We start from the raw sequence: 23,186 nt of genomic DNA on the forward strand, positions 1-23,186 counted from the left end.
GTTTGGCGCTTTATAAGGTAAACAACAGTGGCAAAAGAGTAGGTCCAATAAGTGTTTGGTATTGAAGCATGAGTGAGAAGAGAGAGACCCATTTCAACAATATGACGATGTTTTTTCTCAGCAATGCCATTATGCTCAGGAGTGTGGGGAGGAGAAGTGAAATGGGAGATTCCATTTGTTACCAGAAATTGCTTAAGAGCAAGGAACTCCCCCCCCCATTATCCGAAAATAGCATTGTGATTTTTGTGTTGAAACGGTTCTCAACAAGAGCTTTGAAGATTGGAAAAACTTGAGCAACTTGTGATTTTTGTATAAGAGGGTACAACCAAGTATATCTTGTGTAATGATCCACAAAGATAACATAGTACTTGTACCCATCAATAGAGACAACATGGGATGTCCAAACATCAGAAAAAAGTATGTCAAGTGGAGATATTGATTGTAAAGAGGAAATGGAGAAAGGTAATTTATGGCTTTTATTGCTAGGACAAGAGTTGCAAAATAAATGAGATGACAAGGATGTAGAAATAGGTAAAGAAAACTTAGAAAACACATGATGTAAAGTCTGGAGATTTGGGTGTCCTAATCTAGAGTGCCATGAAAAGGGAGACACCTTGGAACAACTAAAGGCCGAAACAGAGGATGGAATAGTGTTTGGAACCGTGATCGGCCACCCATTGGCCATGCTGCTGAGAAGTGTTGTCTCCGTGCGTAGATCCTTCACCTGAAAAGTAAAGGGACACAATTGAATCATCACATTATTAGTTTGACAAAGTTTGTTGGCAGAGATCAAGTTTTTCTTCATCGCAAGAACACATAGAACATCAGTACGTTTATGATTCCGGTATTGAGAGGAAGGAGAGATGAAACCAGAATGAGTTATGGGAAGATTAATGCCATTTCCAACCATAACGTTTTCTCCACCAGTGTATGGAGCATGGAGAGAGAGGTTGGAGAGATCACTTGCAATATGGTGTGAAGCAGCGCTGTCAAGAAGCCAAGGAGAAAGATCAGGATGTGGGGAGCTTGTTGTGTGATGAGCTTGTGGTTGTTGGTGTTGCCATTGAGGCGTTGGAAGCGGCAAGTGAGGTGCGGACCAGGAAGCAGGACTACGATAGGGAGCAGAGTAGTGTGGTGAGTAAGAAGGAGTCGGAGAAGGTGTTCTGTATTGGGGACATCAGCGAGCACCATGTCCTTGAACACCACAAATTTGACACTTCCCGAGATATGGTCTGGACGGACGAAACCCTCCACGTGAAGGGTTGTAGCCACTGCGGGAAGATGAATGAGGCAGTCGAGAAGCAAAATGAGTGGCATTTGCAGTGACCGGAATAGACAGATCAGATTTGCCAGAAGCCTTGAGTGCATTCTCACGGTTGATGAGTTTCTCATGGAGTTCTGGGATCGAGATTGGCATGTCACGACCTTGAACCATCTCGATAACAGCTCTGTAGTCTTCTTCAAGACCAGAAGTGATGTAGTCTAGGAGATCTTCATGAGGAAGGGGAGCATCAAGCAGAGCAAGTTTATTAGACTTGTCGATGATATCACGCATATAGTCATGGATAGACTTGTTCCCTTTGGAGACATCTTTGAGTTGGTCCCAAATCTGACGGATGTGGCCACGAGATGAGCTCCCATAGGTACGAGAGAGAGTCTGCCAGAGATCCCGTGTTGTTGTTGTACGAGCAACAATCAGTTGAACAGAGAGGGAGAGAGAGCCAAGGAGAGCGCTAAAGAAAAGCTTGTCTTGACGTTTCCAGGCGGCGAAGTTCGGATTTGGTTTGTCGGCAGCAGTAGCAGTGGTGGTTGTTGCAGCAGGCGTGTTGTCTTCGTTGGTGATGAAGACATGAAGATCGTGAGCCTCAAGGAGAGATCAGATTTGCAGATGCCAAGTGATGAAGTTGTTTGGCGTGAGTTTGGTGATGTTGGCCATGTTGAGAGAGATCAAGGTTTTGTGAGGTTGGGAGATGTTAAAAACAGGGGAGGATTCAGTTGGCGTAGAAGAGACTTCGGATGTCATGATGGCAAGAAGAGAGATTGCAAGGAGAACAAGAGAAAAAAAGAAAAAAAAAGAAGAAGAAGAAGATCGATGAGAGAAGGAGAAGAAGATCGATGAAATCTTGGTTTTTTTTTGTTTGGATCAGTGTTCTGATACCATGTAGAATAATGGGAGAAGATGATTTTGTATTATTCACATGACCAACATATTTATACAAGAGTTTGTTGTTATCACAACATACTAGAATGATAAGATGAGATCTTTATAAGATAAAGTTTTTATAGATTAAAGCATATCGTATCTATACTAATAGAGACCATATAATGCATTATACATGTTTCCTGGTTTTAACAAGAGAGGACCTGCGGTTAGAAACGTAAACTAAAACAGGAGACATGTATCGAGATTACACTAGGGTGAATCACGGGATCACGCGGTAAGCGATGTCAGAGCTCACATAAGAACCATCAATCATGTGTTTGCAAGATTAACATAGAACTTGGGAGCAAATAACGAAGGAGAGATCGAACTTGTGAATGAAATATTGATTCACAATCTCTTTGTTTTTGGTGACAATTGAAGTTCTTGTCCCTCTGTTTACATTTATAGTTTTTTTTACACAACTTAACGCTCTAATGAGATATTTCAAATTATCCTCTTTTCTATTACATTAGCTTCAGTAAATCCTTTATTGGATTCTTCTACATTCTGCATTTAAAGCTTTCAATGACTAAATGACCTATTTGATTGAAATAATGAACCTTGTTGGATCAAAATCCATTAACGCCAAACAATAAATCCAAATAAGTCCATTAGATATTATTATTTTTGTTGAAGATTTCGAAAGGCTTTTGATGGAAACTGGGAAACATTTGTATGTTTGGACTTTGGACTGTGGAAACTCTTTATGCAGGCATATAATTTTCTTGTAAAAATGAGTATCTTTTTATAGAGCAATGGACAGAGAACCATTTTTTTTAATTGGATTTACATTTAGAGAAAACTAACTAATATGCCATGAACAATATTTTTTTTCTCTAAATATGCCATAATCATTTGGTTCTTTTCAAATTGCCATATCCATGGCATGAGCGGAGATGGGAAAGTCGGAATTAGCCCTGATTAATTCCACAATAACTAAAAAAAAAAAATTACCCTAGCCACTAAAACCGTTTTGTCCTCCCCTTCGTCTTCTCCCCTGCTTTCTCTCACGCGGATCTGTGTGTTTTACTCTCTTGCTTTTTCAAAAAATCAACAAATACGTCTTCTTCCGTCAACGAGAAAACGCAAGCAGATTACCCGACTATCCCCACCTCAAGGTCAGTCATCTGAAATTATGGAAATTGTAGTGGACAAAATCGCAGTAGGTTGCTGTCACATTATGGACCAGATCTGGAATGGGAAAAATTGGTTGTTGTCTACTATGATATTGTCTATCTAAAATTATGGAAATTGGAGTGGATGAAACCGCAGTAGGTTGCCGTCGATGTAGAATCTGGAAAATCGTTTGTTGTGGACAACATAGTAACTCAGTAGACTAAATCTTAGTAGATGAAATTGTTGTGTTATTCTTATTGTTTATTATTATATTGTCTATCATGAGTAATGGATACACTCGTTTGTTATATACATAAAAGAACGAATTTCACCGGCTTAGTAATTGTATCCTATCACATACCTTGGTCCACCAATATCACTTCGATTAAATAGTTGTCCATTAAAGGACAATCTACGTATCATCTTCGTAGACTAGCTCAAATCACTTTCACTGTGTTGTCTATTTACTGAATTTATCCAAATGGTGGACAACTAGTCAATATGCATATGTTGTCTTCTTGGTATGGGTGGGTGGACTACTTCCAATATGAATATATTGTGTTCACCACCTCGTAGACTTGTTTCAGTATGAATATGTTGTCCACCACTTGATGGAATTTTTTCGATAGCAATATGTTGTCCACCACTTTGTTCCTATATATTCATATGTTGTCCACCAATTATCACCCACACGTTTCCGTGAACTGTTTCCGACCACGCGCTCGTCTTTTTCCATATTCCATCGTCAAAACACATCTTAATTGCAAGGGCAATCTAGTAAAACTGAGTCTGCCATATTTAATGGATATGGCATATTTGAAAAGGTTTTACAAATATTGCAGATTTGGAAAGACTTTAAGAAAATGTGGCATAAATTGCAAAAATCCCTTACATTACATGACCTTTTTTTATTTTTTATTTTTTGGACAATTTGGCATGCTTGGAAAATTTAAGATAACTAGTTAAGATCTAGGCTATTAGGACTGGATACATTTGTGGTCTATATTGTTCCCAAAAAAAACGAAAATTTTTAAGATCCATAGATGTCAATAAATCTGCATCCTGCAAGAAAAAAACTGTAATTAAAACCAATATTTGACTCATTTTATTTTGGTAGTAAATTTATAAATATGTGATATCATCTTAGTTTTTTCTAGGAATAGGAAATTAAAAGGCTAATTAAGACGGTAAAAAAGGGAAACCGATGTTTCGTATTGAGGAGAATAATATCAACTTAAAACATTGCAATTTAAAAGTATTGTAGAACTTTTATGTATTTCACATAGATATTTATTAATTCATATAAATTTCACTAATCTATTTCTGTTATGCTTTTTTTCTTTAAACCATTTTATTTATTATTAGAAGAAAAAACATATGTAAATAAAAATTACAATTTTCTCATAGTAACCGACTAATTCACGGATCCAGCCTTTCTAAAGTTTGTATTTTGTAGCTTTTTTCATTTGAATACTATATTTTATTCTAAATATATATACGAATTGCTTCAAATCATTATGAATATCTAGATATTTTGAATTAAACAAATTTCGAATCGAAGCATGTCCAAAAGATAATACACAATGATAAAGGAGCATTTGTGTAGGAATTTGGTTGGAGTAGGGCCGAAGGAAGGTCGTTGGAGTAGGACGTGAAAATGGGGCCTATACCAGATGGGTAAGCAGTTAGGTTGTGCCAAAGTGAACCCCTCACTGATTGACCTCTGTATCTTTATAAGTAGAGATGGTGGCACAATGTGAAAGACACTACATAATTACAATTGATGGACGTCTACTATTGGTAAATAATAATGCAACAGTTTATATATTCTGATTTTTTTTCCTGATCTTTTATGTGTATATTTCTAACTTTTTATTGGATATAACTACTCTATTATATTGCATCTGTTATATGTCACTGACACCACACCCCCTTCCCCCATACCAACCGGTTATAATACAAGATAGCACCAGAATCGACCCGTTTCAATATAGATTTGTTAGACTAGAAAGAAGTAATTTTGTCTTTTTGCGTCTTTTGGCTACAAAATTTCAGAGTTTGGTTTTATTGGGTCCATATAAGTTCAATCACACGGATCAAACCGGCTCATAACAACATTATGGAACCGGATCAGACCAGACCTGCACACTTAAAATTTTAAAAACATGACCAAATCCGTTTGACCACCTTGAATTCAATTTTCTCTGGGTATGCTTATGCACTTTAAATAGTATCTTTTATTCTGTAGGATTATTACAGTAAATTTGTGGGTTTTGTTTTAGGGTACGAGCTAATATCTTTGTTAGGCTGCAAGTAGGCCTGCGAATTCCGGTTTTCTGGTCGGGTCGGGTCGGTTATGTCGGTTTATATTCCATGCATCCGAGGCTAAACAATGCATGATGATGATTCATAGGACCTACAAACATTATCTTCACCTTTTGTTTTTTTTTTATCTTACTCTTTTTATCTATTCATTTTACCTTCTTTTTTGTTTGGTGATTTATATGACCCCATGCATGGTTTTGATTTCTACGACAGCAATTCTTAGATGATAAGGTTAATTTTTGACCAATTGACAATGAGTAGATTGATCATAATCTCATATATTTTACTTAAGTGAGATCTAACCTTTTTATCTTTCAATGTGAGATCTTTTTCTATGCGTTTCCTCAAAATAATGGCTTTTCTAGCCATCAAGTCTCTTCAAAATAATGTTTTTATTAGATATCTCAATAGATTTAGGCTTTCTTTGAACTTTCAATTAATAGACTGATTGGACTTCTTTACAGGTTAGATTAATTAATTAACGGATTAGCGTGTGTAAACTCTAATACTATTTTAAATTAGGATTTAGTATGAGTTTTCAACTCAAAACCAATTTGTAATGACTATTGTCCCTAGCCCATATATATATTATTTAAGACCAATCATATCTTCTAATGTGAGACTTTTCTCCGTAGTAATGTATAATAATATCTCGACACTGGTTTCAGAATTTGATTGTTTTGTTTGTACATTTATCTTTATGGATAATTAAGTGAATAATCATATAGATTTCTATAATAATTCATTAACCATTTGAAAAATTAAAATGAATTTTCTATCTTATTATATAAACTTTGATGATAAAATTACTCATTAACAAGATCGTGACACATGTCAATTATATCATTCAGATGTTGACACATGTCAATTTATTATTAACATTTTAAAAAATAAAAATGTAAAAATTCAAAACCTAACATAAAAAGGTTTTATAAAAGTAAATAGATAAAATAAAACCTATTTTTATTTAAAATCTAATTATAAGATAAATTATCTATATATACCATAAAATTCAAAATTATAATATTGTTTACTTATTTTAATTTTAAGTTGCTATATTACAAGAAAAATATTACTTTTCATATAAGATAAAAAATGATTGTGAAAATTATACAATTAGTTATTGTTTCTAAAAAAATGTAAATACTCACCTTTACATAAAGAAAAAGATTGTTGAAGTAAAAAAAAAATAGCTCGTCTCATATTTTTTTCACTAATCAAATAATTTATTCAAAAGACTGCTATTTTAATATATATGATAGGAGTATGTAAGATTAACGTATGCGTTTTTGTAACTATAAAAATGTTAAAATGAAGAGACATATTATAGATTATTTAATGTGTTCATAAAAACAATTTGTTGGTAGTAGTTAAGACTAAATAGTATATTTTAACAATAAAATATATTTGTGTGTACAAATAAACTTTTAGTGGTAATATAGACAGTAGATTTGTAAATGGATATACATTAGTCTATTATAGCAAAAAAAACAACTATTTTCTATAACTAAAAGTTTATCTCTTTACTTTTATACATTGTTTTTACTTACGAAAAGAATTAAATATATATTCTTTTTTTAATTTAATTTAATTTTAATACTTTTGAACTCATCTAAAACTACTTTCTTTAACTAAAAGTGTATCTATTTTTTTTTCAACCATACAATATATTAAAAGGAATATATTTCCTCGATTAGTTGCATAAGCTAGAGTAGCCCCTGGGCATTCGGTTCAACTGATTTATTCGGTTTTTTGATTTTTCGGTTATCTAAAATTTCTGCCGAATTGAACCGAATAATCTTTCGGTTCAATTCGTTCGGTACTCGGTTTATTCGGTTCGATTTTAGCATTTATTTTATCTTCCGAAATTAATCGATTCGTTTCCTAATTCGGTTAATTCGAACCGAAATAGACCAAAAAAAAGTTAATGAGCTCAAATTTATTTACAGACTTAAAAAAAAATATCACAAGTCCAACTAAAATTACAACCCAAACCCATCTACATTAGGGTTTTCGACAAAGTGGTGAGGCGACGGCGGACGACGTTCGATCTCTCCATCCAATGATGCTTGATATTTGTCCGCATAGAAATTTGTCCCAACGAGTTCTGTCACCTTCGATCACTATCCCCACTAAAACTGAAAAAAAAATAAGAAAAGCAAAAAAAAAATGAAAATCCATAACATAAATCACTGAGAAAGATTTTTGGAAATTAAGAAAATGAAAAGACTTGACAAACCTGAAGCTTCACATCTATCAACAAGGAACACTTCATGAGCGACGGGTGAAGAAGTGATAGAGATGTGTGGCAAAAGGAAGATTACGGTAGTGGGAGACTGGAGAATCGATTATAAACTAGGGTTTTTTTTATATATATAGTTGTGGCATATGATACAGTGGGCTCAATTTATAGATTATTTTATAAGTTATTGGGATTGGTTGTGAAACAATAAAAATCGAGTTTAAGTCCATCAACACACAATTAATAAAACGACACCAAGTCTATATTTGTCACAGCAAAACGACAGCAACACTATATTTCACGTTCATCGTCTTCTTTATAGTTTTTCATTTGTTATCTATGGCCGATTTGCAGGGTTCGAGTCAGATTCGCGGTAGATGGGAGTGGAATCCGAAGGGTTGGAGTAAAACCGGGAAACCCGATCGGTTTCAGCTTGCCGAACCGAACCGAACCGAATACCGAAATCCCAAAAAATCTCGCCGAACAGTTCTTATCTCCTCTCATAATCGGTACCGATAACCGAATTTATCAGTTTGTTTGGTTCGGTTCTTTCGCTTTATACCGAATGCCTAGGACTAAGCTAGAAGGAAGGGGTTTACAAATGAAACTTCAGACATAAGAGAATGCGAAGCACGGACAAGACAATCCACCTTCGAATTTGTCGCATGCGGGATCTAAGAGATGGAGAATAGTGGAAAAAACTCCAGCGAATTAAACTTATCGAGCAAGTTGGAGAAAGATGACCAATATTCAGGGGAATGCACCATAGTGAGTAACTAAGCACGTATCCGCTCCATGGCCTACAACAACTCTTCTAACTCTAAATGCAGTGGGAGGGGCTCCGTCTTAGACACTTGGCCCCCAACAACAAGGTTCGCTCCTCACCAACGCAACACCACCAGCCCAATCATGAATGCTCATTGGTTGCTTTCCAAGAACCATCAATTTGATAACAAGGTGAAGAAACCTGGATATCCGAAGATGAAGATGGAACCGACATGACCACCGTAAAAGATAGCGCCTCTTCCCAGGCTAACTTATCGCCCAAAGCATGAGCAATTATATCATTCGTCTCGATCTCTAAACCTTAATTTTTATTTTATTTATGGCCTTCCAGATTACCCATAAAAATCATGCTAATTGAAAAAGTTGATCAGGATCACCCTATTGAGAGACATCCCTCCAAAAAACAAAATCAAAATTTGAGTACACCGACTCATATGGAAGACCCTCTGATGAGACCGGAGGTAGAGATAAACCCTAAACTTCCCACGAGTGAGGGCATTCAAAAAAATGTGATTAATAGTCTCAAACGCAGAGTCGCACCTTTTACACCTACTATTTACATTGGACAATTCGGTGTATCTATTTACTTTTATAGATAGTTTTTACTTACTAAAAATACTTACTTTATATTCTTTGTTAAATTTGCAAGTTCTTGTGAAAATCAAAATTAAATATTCTTTGTTAAATTTTATTTTATTTTAAAAACTCTAAACCCGCACATCGGACGGATCCTAATCTGGTTTTGTAGTAATTACCAATGATGTAATTTACCACTTACACAATTTTCTGATAACCTTTCTAAATACACCATATGCCCAAACCTTCAAGCCTCGTTGGAACATATATATCTATATAAAGTAATAGTAGATTATGATTTTAATTGGTAACCATAATTTAGGAAAAGAACGAGGAGGAATGTGATATTCATATTCTTTTTCATTCTTCAAATATTTTATCATTTAAAAGTAATATTGTTTTATCTACACTCGTCACAAAATAAAAAACAATAAAACAAAAATATTCCTCCCCAAAATTGATTCATAACAAATAGATCAAAAAAAGAAACAACGTCGAACGTGAGCTCCTCCGTCTCGTCTCAGCTCCAATACACCAAAACCGACCTCCAAAGATCATAAAACTCACAAGAAACATTCACAAGCAATTAACAACCAAAATCACACAAAACAAACATCAATTTTCTTTGATCAGCCATGGTCACACACTTACCTCTTCAACAAGCGGATCTGACTCAACCACGATGAAAATTGCACCACCAACCGCTTCTCTCTTGCCTCTTGCCTCAGATCTCCACTCCCACAGAAGAATCTCTCAAGAACAAGCATTAAAACTCACAAAAATGATTTTGGAAGAACTCTCCTTCTCTCCAACCTTTTAGAACAAAAAGAACGGTCAAAACTCTCAAATACGTCGAGCTTCCTCCTTTTATACTCGATCATAGGGTTTCCAAACCCAAAAACGCGACAAAATGAGCATTTCACTTAGTTTTTCCGCATAAAACGAGCCTTGCATCAACCAATGTACATACTGCATCGATTGAGGCACTCCCTAAACCGAGATTCCGGTTAACGGGCGTTACAATTCCCTCTCCCCCTCCAACAAGGATTCGTCCTCGAATCCCGCAATCCCTCAATACCGTCCATCAGCCAAGTACCTCTGTGCAACCGTCACCACGGCCTGCAATCCTCCTACCGGACTTGTTACTGTCAGCGAAGGTTTTCCGTGAAACTGTCGCAACAGCTCGCACCATAACATGACCCAACGGTCTACATAACCCTGATCCCACTGGTCAGCACAACCAAAAACCCGAGATCACTCCCGACCTCCGAGGTCTACATCTAGTCACTATGCTCATATCCACGTCCTAGACATTGTTTGCTCCCTCACTCATACATTCTCATGTCGCAACCTTCAAACTGCACCACCTGCACTCTCAGACCGTCGTCCTTGAGCCATATCGTCTCACTTTCGGATCGTCACCCTCGAGATCTCGGTACCAGGGGAACTACTCATCCCCTCCGGGGAACTAATCATTCTCTTGGTGAACGAATCATCTCCTATGCCGCTCTTAGGGTCGCAACTCCTCAAGCCCGCGGTGCATCAGGGGAACTAATCATCCCCTCAGGATAACTAATCATCTCCCCAGGAGAACTAATCATCTCCTCTAAAGAACTACTCATCTCTCCAGGAGGAATAATTACCTCCTCATGAGCAAACAAGTCATAACGTCTATAAGCATCTCCCAACCGGAACTACCTCTCGTGGTTCGCGTAAAACATCGCAATGTCCTACCAGCCTCCATATTCCCTCATTGGAATATCACCACCACCATGACCACTCTTCAGACCAACTCTAACACATCCCAACCACTCGGGTATTAGCACATACTCTTACCAAAATAAACAACTTATAGCTCTTCATAAAACTTTCCATTCCCAGAATCGCATAATTATTTAACCATACACATCAAGATTCCATAAGAACTAATCATCTTATTAAATCTTCAAATGCGACAATCATTTACAACTCCAAAACGAAAAACTTAACAACCATCAAAAATCAAAAAGCTAAACTTTAGGATGAGTGTCTGACCCTTCCTTCGATTGTACCACTGCCACCATAGTTTGCTGCAACTTCGGACACTGAGGCCTAATATGCCCCACCTCCCTGCAGTAGAAGCACACTCGAATGTTTCATTGCATCCTTGATCATTGTGGCGCTTCACCGATGTGTCCTCCCGCTTCCACTTATGTCCTTGATCCAACTTGTTGCCCTTGTTCAGAATGCTTTGCTCCAGCTTCTACTATGTCTGAACAGTTGGGCTAACCACCAGGTCTTGCTCCTTTAAGTCATCCTTGATCTCAGCCGCGGTCTCCACAAGCTCTGCCCTTGTGGCGTAGTTCTTCCCTCTGCAGTAGATCCTCAAGTTCTCACGAAGCACCCTCATGAACCTCCTCACTTAAGCCGCCTCAGACTCCATCTCTCGCCCCTCATACACCAAATGCCGACTAAAATCCACATCCCGTCTGAGTCCCCTGCAACAACTATAGAAACTGCACCTCCATACCATCTAATGCCTCCCGAGGAAAATACTTGCGGTTGAACTCCTCCACGAAATCAACCCAAGTCATCTCACTCTGCACCCTCCTGGCAGCCACCGACCTCCACCACAAGTGAGCATTGTCTGCCAGGTGGTGGGCCCTTATATCCACCAATACTCCTGAGGACATCTGAGAGACAAAAAGTTGTGTTCCAGTCTCGTCCTCCACGCGTCAGCCATAGTAGGGTCGGTACCACCCAAGAAATGCAACATACCGATCCTACCCATCTCTTTCAGCATACTGACATACTAAGAATGAGCTCTCGCACCTGCAGCCACTGGCTGGTTCACCCACGCCGCCCCAGGCGGTACCATCGGAGCCTGTGTCGGTACAACTCTCGGCAACCGCTCCAAAAACTGCGCCAACAAGCTTGCTAGGTTAACATCTCCACCATGGGTTCCACCTACTACGACCCCTACACCCGGAAATCCAGCACCATCGGTCAACCCGGCACCGACACCGCCCATACCGGCTCCACCGGCGCCTATGGCCCCATTGACACCACCATCGGCCACACTCATGGTCCCCTCCTGGAATTCCTGCAACTTGCTGACGTCTTCAACTGTCACACTCTGTTCCACAGTGTCACTAGCAATTGAGCCTCTACCCCTACCACGATCACATCCGCATCCACGACCAGCGATAACACCACCTCTAACCATCTGTACTACCAAGACAGAAGGCTAAGCACACAGCTCGAAACGCATAAACAATATACAACTCACCATGGAATCTCATTGAAGGCTCGAAAAGGATGATACTAGGACTCCATACCAAATGCAAATTGACTAACTATTCATAATCAATTCTATCACACAGCAAAACTTACATTGAACCCTAGACCTAGAACCGTAAGGGCTATGATTCCAAAATGAAACAACTCATCCCTTTTTTTGTTTTGTTTTAATATATAATTAAGAATCTCATACTACTTAAGTAACCAACAACATAAACATTACTAACCAACTATAATACCTACATTAAACCAACATCCAATAACATGCACAGCGGAAACATAACTCATAACCAACTTCAATAAAATATCAACACGATATCATTCCTAACATTTCTATCCAACAACCTAGCATACTTCTATACAAGGTTCCAACAACATATAAACATAAACACAACACAATAACCGAGACCCTAGACCATCCTCCTGCTCATCGCCATGATTCCACGTCACATACCTGCACACCACAAACAACAATTGAGATGAGTGAGTATTATTACAAATATTTAGTGAGGCGATCCTCCCATCTATTGGGCTAAACACACAAGCGAAAAGACAAACACAAACAATGCACAGAACAAGCAAACCAGGCAATTAAACACATTCGTGATTCTGCGACCTTGCGTCGACCGACGCAACACTTGCATCGATTGATGCAATCCTCCGAATTCCAAGATGTATCGACTGATTCACTCCTTGCATCGCTGTTAAATCCCTAACTGTATCGATCGATGCAGTCGCGCGACACAATGCCAAACGTGAGCTCCTCCGTCTCCTCTCGACTCTAATACACCGAAACCGACCTCCAAAGACCACAAAACTCACAATGAACATTCACAAGCAATCAAACAAGCAATTAACAACCAAAGTCACACAAAAAAAATCAATTTTCTTAGATCAGTCATGGTCTCACACTCACCTCTTAAACAAGCGGATCTGACTCAACCACAACGAAAATCACACCACCAACCGCTTCTCTCTAGCCTCTTGTCTCAAATCTCCACTCCCACAGAAGAATCTTTCAAGAACAAGCACCAAAACTCACAAAAAGCACTCTGGAAGAACTCTCCTTTTCTCCAACCTTTTAGAACAACAAGAACGGCCAAAACCCTCAAATACGTCGAGCTTCCTCCTTTTATACTTGATCATAGAATTTTCATCCCTAAACCGAGATTCCAGTTCACGGGCGTTACAAAATCTTATAATTAATTTTGTTTTCAGAAGATCTACTTTGCAAACAAAGAATGATTATCTACATATCGTCGTTAATTGTTTTTTTTCATTTCGTTCTGTGTTTTGAAACCGAAAATTTTGGAGAAATTACGATTTCAAAGAGGGTCTTTTCCTATGTAATTAACCACCCACCTTCATTTCCTTAACAATTTTTTTAAAAGGAAATATATATTATATTTATCTCCTATATAATAAAACGGATGTACACAACCTTTTTTGTACACTATATAATTTTTATAAGTTGGTTACAAAATATGTTATACATGAAATATAGGTTGGTTACAAAAAACGTTATAGATTAATTGGTCAATTCATGGTCTATATGAATACACTTAATAATATCCTACAAATCTTCTTAAAGAGAATATTCCAATGATTTATACAATTTCCTAAATAAATTTTTTAGTATTCCATGTATATATTTACAAAATATATACTGTTAGGTTTAAAAATATATTCTTAGGCGTAAAAAGGAATAAAATCTTGGCAATTTATCACCCTTAGTCGTCATGTCCAAGATCTTATTGTGCAACTGAAAATAAAATCTTACCTAAGCACAGATCATATTAAAAAACTTCCACCAAACATGTTCAAAAATTAAAATAAAAACAAACATAACTATTTTTCATACATAAAATTACAAAATTAACAATATAAAACTTACAAAATAGGTATTTTTTTTCAAGTCATTATATTTAGCATATGATTTTATTTTTATCCTAATTTTTTTTTTAAAAATAATCATATAAATTAAATTTTATTCTAATATTATAATATAAATAAAATGAATTTCAATTCGTGCTCTAGCACATGTCGTAATCTAATCTAATAAGTTTTATTATTGCAATGTATGTCTCCATGATAATTAATACTAGAGAACATGCTCAATAGTACAATTTTGGAGTAAAATTAAGTAAATACCACCTTGGTACTTGGAACAGTGTCGGCTCAGATTCAATTTTTTGCAACTTTATGTGACTCTCTCCCCTACCTCTCTCTCCCTTCTCTCTCTCCCTATGAATTTAAGTACACAACGATTCCCCTCTCTCCCTTCTTCTCTCTCCCCTGACTCCTTTCCCCTCTCTCTCTACGTCTCTCTCCCCTCTCTCCCTACGTCTCTCTCTCCCCCCTCTCTCCCTTGTTCTCTCTCCCCTCTCTCTCCCCCTCTCTCCCCCTCAAAGAATATCGTTGTTGGATCATTTCATCTGCCCTCTTTTGGATTCTCAATTCTTAGCCACCAGATTTCTCTTTTTCTCCTTTTCATCGCATTTTGCTTATCTTTAGATCTAATAATTTCATGCTATTTTGTAATGTGACATGCTATTTCGTGATGTTACAAGTAATTAGTTTCCATCACAAATGTTTTTTTTTAATACACATATAGTTTAAGTACACATTTAAACTCTTTCTCACGCATATGAGGGGTGTTTATGACTTTTTACTTACTCTAATTTAGCCAACCGAGGGTATTTACTAATAATATAAAACCAAGCCGATGGTATTTTCTTAATTTTGTTTCAGAATTGTGGTATATATTAATATTACCCTTAATACTATATACATATATAAAAAAACTAAGACCATAAATTTGAAAAAATTGCTTAAAGATTCTATAAAGCAAGGAACCTCACTGGATGTATCCTACGTTATTGACTTATTGTAGAATTTATAATTTGTGCATTTACAGGTTTTCTGGACATGTTTGCATAAACGTTTTTTCAGAATGTTTGGTCCTCCGTCCTCGACTCCTCGTCGAAGCTTACAGAATGTATCGTATCTGCTGTTAGTATATTAATTAATTAACGGGATAAGGCGGTTTAAGAACGTAAAATATCCTTTTTGTCGTCTCTGTGTCTTTGGTAAATAAATTGTGAGTACTCTTGTACTAATTTGTCTTGGAAAAACGAGAAAAGGTGGGTCGTTTCGGACACACTACGATACGAACACGTGCCCTGTTCTTTGTCAAACTGTCCAATTATGTTACAAGTTTTGTCCGTTACCTTTTTCCTCTATCACGCAAACAACACAACGTTACCGTGTCCACTTGTCACACTAATCTCTAGAATTATCTTCTAAGAATAATAATCTATTTTTGTTATGATGGCATATTGGCATTAATATGCTCGACATTAGTGATTTACATATAATTTTTTAACTTGTAAAGAGAGAAAAAAATGTTTTAGTATTTGAAGTAGACTTTTCATCATCCAACCTCTATTATTTACTCGGCTTTCTTCCTTTTTAACTACTCGATGTAATAAAATTGTATTTACTTAAAATATATGGTTTGAATAGTTGTTGGATGGTCAATTTAGATCGTCGGATAAACTATAAAAAAATCGATTGTAGTACATTTTGGTTAATATATTACACGAAATTCGTAATTTTGGCGTGGTTAATAAACTTCTGTGGTGCGGTACAAATGTTGCAATGGTGGCTCCAAAGCTCTAGGAACTTATTAGATAAAAGAGTAATACTGCTCTCTTCAACTTTAGATACTCATATAAGGCAAAACAATATCTCTCTTACTAGTAAATACTAAATAATGTAAATGATTAAATGAAGTTTCTTAAAGCTAAGTATAATCATATTAAAATTTTAAACACTCAACTTCTCTACATATATTACACAATTTACAAAACTTTCCTTAATCTAACAACTGGTTAACAAAAAAAAAACTAAACAGTTTTACATCACATTCTCTGAACAGTCACTACCAGAATTTTCATCACTAACATAATTAACATGATTATAATTATTATGATTATGATTATCACCGTGCCACGACCACACAATATCCTCCAACGCCGGGCGGACTTGTTCTTCATACAACCTATTATACTCCAAAGTATCTCCCGCCGATTTACATAACTCAACGACGGCTACTTCCGGTGCAACCTCGAAAACCTCCGCCGTCACCGCGATCTGTCCTTTCCTCCCTTCCGTTTTCCCAAACATCTTCACTTTAAATTCTTTAGTCCTCTTCACCTTCATGTTCATCTCTTTACCAATCCCTTCAAGCTTCGCTACTATCTCCGACGCTGACCACCTTGACGTAAACATAGATCTAAGCTTCCTCTTGCTCTCGAACAAACTCGACAAATCAAACCCTGATGACATGGATGAGATGAACTCAAACGCGTTAAAGAACTTTGGCGTTGTTGCTGTTGTTATTGCTGTATCCTCTTCTACGTTTTGGTTATCGAGCTCGTCGATCTTGAAAGCGACCGGAGAGTTGAAGTTTTTGAGAAACCACGGCGTTCGCATAATCGCCGGGATAGAGATACGTTTACTAGGATCAACGACTAAAAGCTTCGAAACCAACCTCCTAGCTTCCGGCGAAAACCACGGCGGAAACTCAAACTCCGATTTGAATATTTTCCGGTACATGTTCATCAGATTCTAATCTTGAAACGGCAAGAACCCGGCGAGAAGCACGTACAAGATGACGCCGCATGACCATATATCAGCTTTAGCTCCGTCGTAACCTTTCTTCCTCAGAACCTCTGGCGCAACGTACGCCGGAGTACCACACTGAGTATGAAGCAACCCGTCTTGCAAACTCTGTTCCGGTAAAGCAGAGAGACCGAAGTCGGAAACCTTAAGATCACCGTTCTCGTCTACCAAGAGATTCTCAGGTTTCAGATCTCGGTGAGAGACGCCTCGGCTGTGACAAAAATCAACGGCTGAGATTAACTGTTGGAAGTATCTACGAGCTGAGTCTTCTTTAAGCTTTCCTTTAACGACTTTGGAGAAAAGCTCACCGCCTTTAACGAACTCCATGATGAAGAAGATCTTTGTCTTTGTAGCCATGACTTCTTTTAACTCGACGATGTTTGGATGATGAACTAGTTTCATGATTGAGATCTCTCTTTTGATTTGTTCCATCATACCTTGACGTTTGAGTACTTGGTCTTTGTTTATGACTTTGATTGCAACGCTTTCTCCGGTGGTTGTCTCTTTGCCGTAATAGACTTTTGCGAATGTTCCTTTGCCTAGTAACCTTCCCATCTCGTATTTCCCAAACAGAACTCGACGTTGTTGTTGTTCTTCCTCCATTAGGGGCTGATTGGTAAAAACTGTGGTTGTAAGAGAAATGATTTAGGAAAAGGTAAAGTTGTTGATACATGAGTTTGGATTCCATGAGCATATACAGAAATAGAAAGATTCCATATTCAGCATATTGCTCACAAGTCACAATATGGAGAGAAATGAGAGAGAGAGAGAGAGGAGAGAGAGTGGTTATGAATGATGAATGATAAGCTTGAAGGTGGGTTTAGTTATAAGAAATGAAGAAAAACGACTTGAGGCGGTTTGAGGAAGAAGGCCCCTTGTAAAAACATTCTGTGGGGTAAATAAAAGAGATGCTTACACGAAAGATTCTTTCTTAATCAATCTGCTGCGGTTTTGAGAAGCAAGTTTTTTCATATGAGTGAATGGGTTATTCTTTCTCTCTATATATTGTGATTGTACAGTAATTAATGTTACTCTTTCCGTTACACCTCAATGAATATTAAATTAATGAGTATTGTCATATAGTATAAATTTATTAATATGTGTTTTTTTTCAACCACACGTATTAATGTTTTTTGGTTTTTTTAAATGATTTTATTAATGTAAATAACTATTGTGACGTCTCCTTAATTGTTGTACAAGGAGGATGTTATCTACATTATGCTTTTCACCCTATCATCAGGGCAGGATTACATGGTTGGGCAAATGATGCAATCGTCTAGAGCCTACTTTAATACATTAATTAAAGCCAAATATCATATTCAGAAACAGTCGTACAAGTAAGTATATGATAAGATAAAAAAAAAAATTATACTTAAAAGGGTCCAAGTTTTCTTTTAATTGAATACATTATATTTTTTTGTTATCTTATCCCACAGTTCGGTTTGCATATAATCAACTAGATGATTTTACCACATAAAGCGTGTATATGCATATTGTAGAAACTAAAAATAATTATGATTATTTTGAAATTTATCATCCACATAGATTTGAATTTATTTATCAATAAATGTGTACTTTGGATTTTGATTTGTAGAGTTATCTTGATGATTAAATTTTGTTTATTTGGAGAACGTTGTGGATTATGGAATAATGGTAGATTATGGAAGAATGATTTCCAATAAACTATAAATTTGTTTGTTACAAGTTAACCAAAGCTAACAATAGTCCAAAAGTTTTGGTGGAAGAGATTAGTATTATTGACTGAAAATTTCGAATAAAACAGGATGACGATGACGCAATGGTAGCATTTGTCTGTATCCCATAGTTGGAGAAGATATTTTTTCAGGCGAATGACTAAAAAATTTCATTGGCTCCAACCTTGTTTAAAACAAATATATATCTTACCCCCCAACAATTAATGAATATTGTATATGCATCTATATAATAAAACGACGCAACTTAAAATTATTGTTGTTATATATACTTTTAGTAGACGACGAGATATATTACGAGTTAAATCCAAATTTATGGTTGTTTATCAAGAGTTTTTACTAGTTAAAGGTAGATTTGTAAAAAAAAAAAGATATATTAGGCAGACTATAAAAAAAAAAGTATTCTACGACTGTACTGTTTATAGACATTCTTTAGTTCTTGTACTTTTTGATTCCACCACCAACAAAAAAAATCATATACTTTAATTATTAATTATTCATTCATATCTCTATCGGATTTCAGGACGTAATATATAAATGAATTTGAAACAATAGTCCAAAGATTTTTGGTGAAAGAAATTAGTATTGTTGACTGAAATATCGAATAAAACAAATAATGATGGCGCAATGGTAGCATTCATTTGTAGCTATAGTTGAAGAAGATTTTTATTGGTAGAATAACTAAGTTTTGTATCAGGCTCCAGCAATTTTAAAACAAATCTTGTTACATTATTACTGACTATATATGCATCTGTATAATAAAGTTTTTTTATGTCGACTGCAAAGGACACGATATGCAAGTCAATTTTCGTCATGTTGTTTTGGATCTTAGGGTATCTCCATCAAGCATTTAAGTGAATTGCTTACAAGTTGCTTAGCAAAAAAGTAGATTAATTATAATGCAAATAATCTGATTTTGCTAAGAATCGATTGTTAGCTTAGATGTTTTAGGACCATTAAGAATCATGGGTGTGTTGTTTTCTGATTGGCTGGAGTAAGAATCGATTTTTTTTTTTTTCGTTTTCTTTTTTCCCGATTTTATTTTGATTTCCTCTCTCTCTCCTTAATCGTTTCTCTGTCTCTCTTCTCTCGTCTCTTTGCTATCGATAGATCAGAAGATTTCGATGGAAAAGCTTGAGAGAAGATTGTATAATTGAGAGGTATAACAGTGGGCAAAGCGTCTTTCACCGGCGATATCATCATCTCGATCGACTGCGGCACTATCGACGGTGGCGGTTCATCAATTGGAGAGGGTTTTTGCTTCACCAAATCGGAGATTGAAGTGGTCAATTCTCGAATTGTTTGGTTTAATCGTTTCTCTAGGTAATAATCTCTTTGATTTCATTAGTAGATCGACATGAATCATTAGTTTTATGGATTTTAATATAATTGGCCTCTTGAATTTATATCGACATAAATCGTTTCTCCGCCACGCTTAATGTGCTTGTGAACTGCTCTTGTGGCGATGAGAGAGTTTCTAAAAATTATAGTTTGTTTGTTATTTTATTTTGGCATTAGCAGGTGGTATTGGAGCGGGAGTTATTGCTGGTATAGTTGTAGGAGTGATTCTGGCTTTGTTGTTATTCTTGTTTGTCGTATATTATGTTTACCGGAATAGAAAGTCCAAGGGTAGTTCGTTTTCATCTTCTATTCCGTTGTCTTCTAAGGCTGATCATGGTAATTTTGTGATGATCTGTATTTTTTATGTTTCTTTTGTTAGCTGATGATCTCCTGGAGTTGCTGCTATAAGCGTTGACAAATCTGTTGAGTTTACGTTGGAGGAGCTCGCTAAGGCTACTGATGATTCTAAGTTTATGGTTTGTCTATAGGTAATAATCTATATGTTTTGGCACTTGAATTTCAATATAACTGGCCTCTCTTCTATTTCTCACTGGATTTTAATTCTTTTTGCAGTGTATAGCATCCGCGAGTCAACTACTTAGCTCACTCTTTGTGTACCTGTCAAATTCATACAAGGTAATTCATCTTTTTCTCAATTGACCTGTAATGCTTGTTAGTTTCTATAAGTTTGAGTTTAAGTGAAAAAGTTTGTTGAATACGAACACTTACTGTCGAGTTAATTTTGTTCTCAATGGTTGGTTGGTTGTTGTCTGTCACACTTCAACACTTACTGTCGAGTTAATTTTGTTCTCAATGGTTGGTACTTATCATTGATTGCTTGTTTTGTCACACTTTAAACACACATTGTTGGTTGTTGTCACAGTTAAACATTTTATGTCTAGTGTAAACACACAATGCTTGGTAGTTGTCATTGATTGCTAACATGACACACTTAAACACACATTACACTTACAACTTCATCTCTAGTTATATATTATAGACTTTAGGTGAAGCTTAACACAAACCTTTCTTCGCATTTACACATCTGCCACAATCACAAACTTTCTCTTCCTTTAAACAAGAAAGCCACACACTTCATTCTTATTCACCCTTCATCCTTCTTCTTTTTCTTCCTTTAAACACAAACCAGAAACTTCACTATGGATCAATATAGTCAAGATTCTGGTTTTATGGACCTTTTAACTAGTCAACAAGAAAACCAAACACTAACCAATCCGTTTGATGAGGAGCCAACTGTTGATGAACAGAAACCTAAGGAGCGTAGAAGGAAGTGGTCTCACACAGAAGACGTGCTCCTCATTGGTGCTTGGTTGAATACCTCCAAAGATGCAGTTGTTTCAAATGACCAAAAACTAAATACTTTTTGGACACGTATTACTGATTATTATCATGCAAGTCCTACGCTAGCTGGTGTGGAAAGGAGAGAGCCCAGTCACTGTAAGCAAAGGTGGCAGAAGATTAACGAAACAGTGTGCAAATTTATTGGCAGCTATGAGGCTGCAACGAAGGCCAAAACAAGTGGACAGAATGAAGATGATGTCATGAAATTGGCATATGATATCTACTCCAACGATCACAAAGTGAAGGCGGATCGTCGAACGACTCTCAACTGAAGTTCCGTACTTTGAACAAAGAAGAAATGGTCACGGAAGGCTTGGTCTCTCTGCACTGCAGAAGTGTACAGCAGCCATTCGTATGATGGCATATGGTTCTGCAGCGGATGCATTTGACGAATATCTCCGGCTTGCTGAAAGCACTGCGATGTTATGTTTGGAAAATTTCACTGAAGGAATCATTCATTTATTTGGAGATGAGTACCTACGCAGACCCACAACAGAGGATCTTCAACGACTACTCAATATTGGAGAGGACCGCGGATTTCCCGGGATGATAGGAAGCATAGATTGTATGCACGGGGAGTGGAAGAATTGCCCGACTGCATGGAAAGGTCAATATACCCGTGGATCTGGAAAGCCAACAATTGTTTTAGAGGCTGTAGCTTCACAAGACCTCTAGATATGACATGCATTTTTTGGAGCTCCAGGTACATTAAACGATATCAATATTCTCGATCGTTCACCAGTTTTTGATGACATATTACAAGGTGTAGCTCCCAAAGTGAAATATATTGTCAACGGGTGACAATATCATCTGGCTTACTATCTCACCGATGGTATTTATCCAAACTGGGCTACTTTTATCCAATCAATTCGAAATCCACAAGATCCGAAAGCATCCTTATTTGCTACAAACCAAGAAGCTGTGCGTAAAGATATCGAGCGTGCTTTTGGAGTCTTGCAAGCTCGATTTGCCATAGTAAAAACCCCAGCTCTCATGTTGAGTAAGGTAAAAATTGGAAACATAATGAGAGCATGTATCATATTGCACAACATGATTGTAGAAGACGAACGTGATGGGTATACTCAGTATGATATGGCCTCATTTGCACGAGACGAGTCAAACAGAACTTCACAAGTTGATTCTGCGTATTCTACAGATATCCCTTCAAATCTCGGCAATATGATGGGAAATGTGATGACCATTCGAAATAAAGTTCGTGATAAAAAAATGCATGATCGACTGAAAGCGGATTTGGTTGAGCATATATGGGGGAAGTTTGGCACAAATCAAAATTAAAATTAATCATTTTGTAATCTATTTTTAATATGCTTTTATGTCATGTTTGTTTAAACTTTTATTGAATGCAATATTTTTAAGTTTTTAAAAATATACAAGTCTTATAAATTTTAACAAAATACCATAATAACAATTAATTACAAAGAAAAATATTTTTAAGAACCTCAAATTTAACAACCTTCAATGGACCTATGAAATATTAAAGTTTCTTAAGAAGTTCTTAATTTCACTTTTTTCAAAATTAAAAAGAAAATCTATATTA

The 23,186-nt window shown here is 36.5% G+C and overlaps 1 long non-coding RNA gene and 2 pseudogenes across 2 annotated transcripts; 1 reads left to right on the forward strand and 2 right to left on the reverse strand.

Annotated features, from left to right (window-relative positions):
* Positions 1 to 7,520: 7,520 nt before the first annotated feature.
* LOC147939824 (uncharacterized) lies at positions 7,521 to 8,003 on the reverse strand. The gene is made up of 2 exons (XR_015563719.1): positions 7,884 to 8,003; positions 7,521 to 7,782 (listed from the first exon to the last, which is right to left on the reverse strand). It is a non-coding gene; the product is annotated as an uncharacterized LOC147939824 (long non-coding RNA).
* Positions 8,004 to 16,322: 8,319 nt separating this feature from the next.
* On the reverse strand, positions 16,323 to 18,165 carry LOC104706830 (CBL-interacting serine/threonine-protein kinase 25 pseudogene; annotated as a pseudogene). Its single transcript, XR_015564775.1, has one exon. The product of XR_015564775.1 is annotated as a CBL-interacting serine/threonine-protein kinase 25 pseudogene (transcript).
* A 3,013-nt stretch (positions 18,166 to 21,178) lies between these two features.
* LOC147939825 (uncharacterized) lies at positions 21,179 to 23,009 on the forward strand (annotated as a pseudogene).
* Positions 23,010 to 23,186: the final 177 nt, after the last annotated feature.

The sequence above is a fragment of the Camelina sativa genome, chromosome 8 (genome assembly GCF_030686135.1).
Source record: "Camelina sativa cultivar CO46 ecotype springtype chromosome 8, ASM3068613v1".
Lineage (NCBI taxonomy): Eukaryota > Viridiplantae > Streptophyta > Magnoliopsida > Brassicales > Brassicaceae > Camelina > Camelina sativa.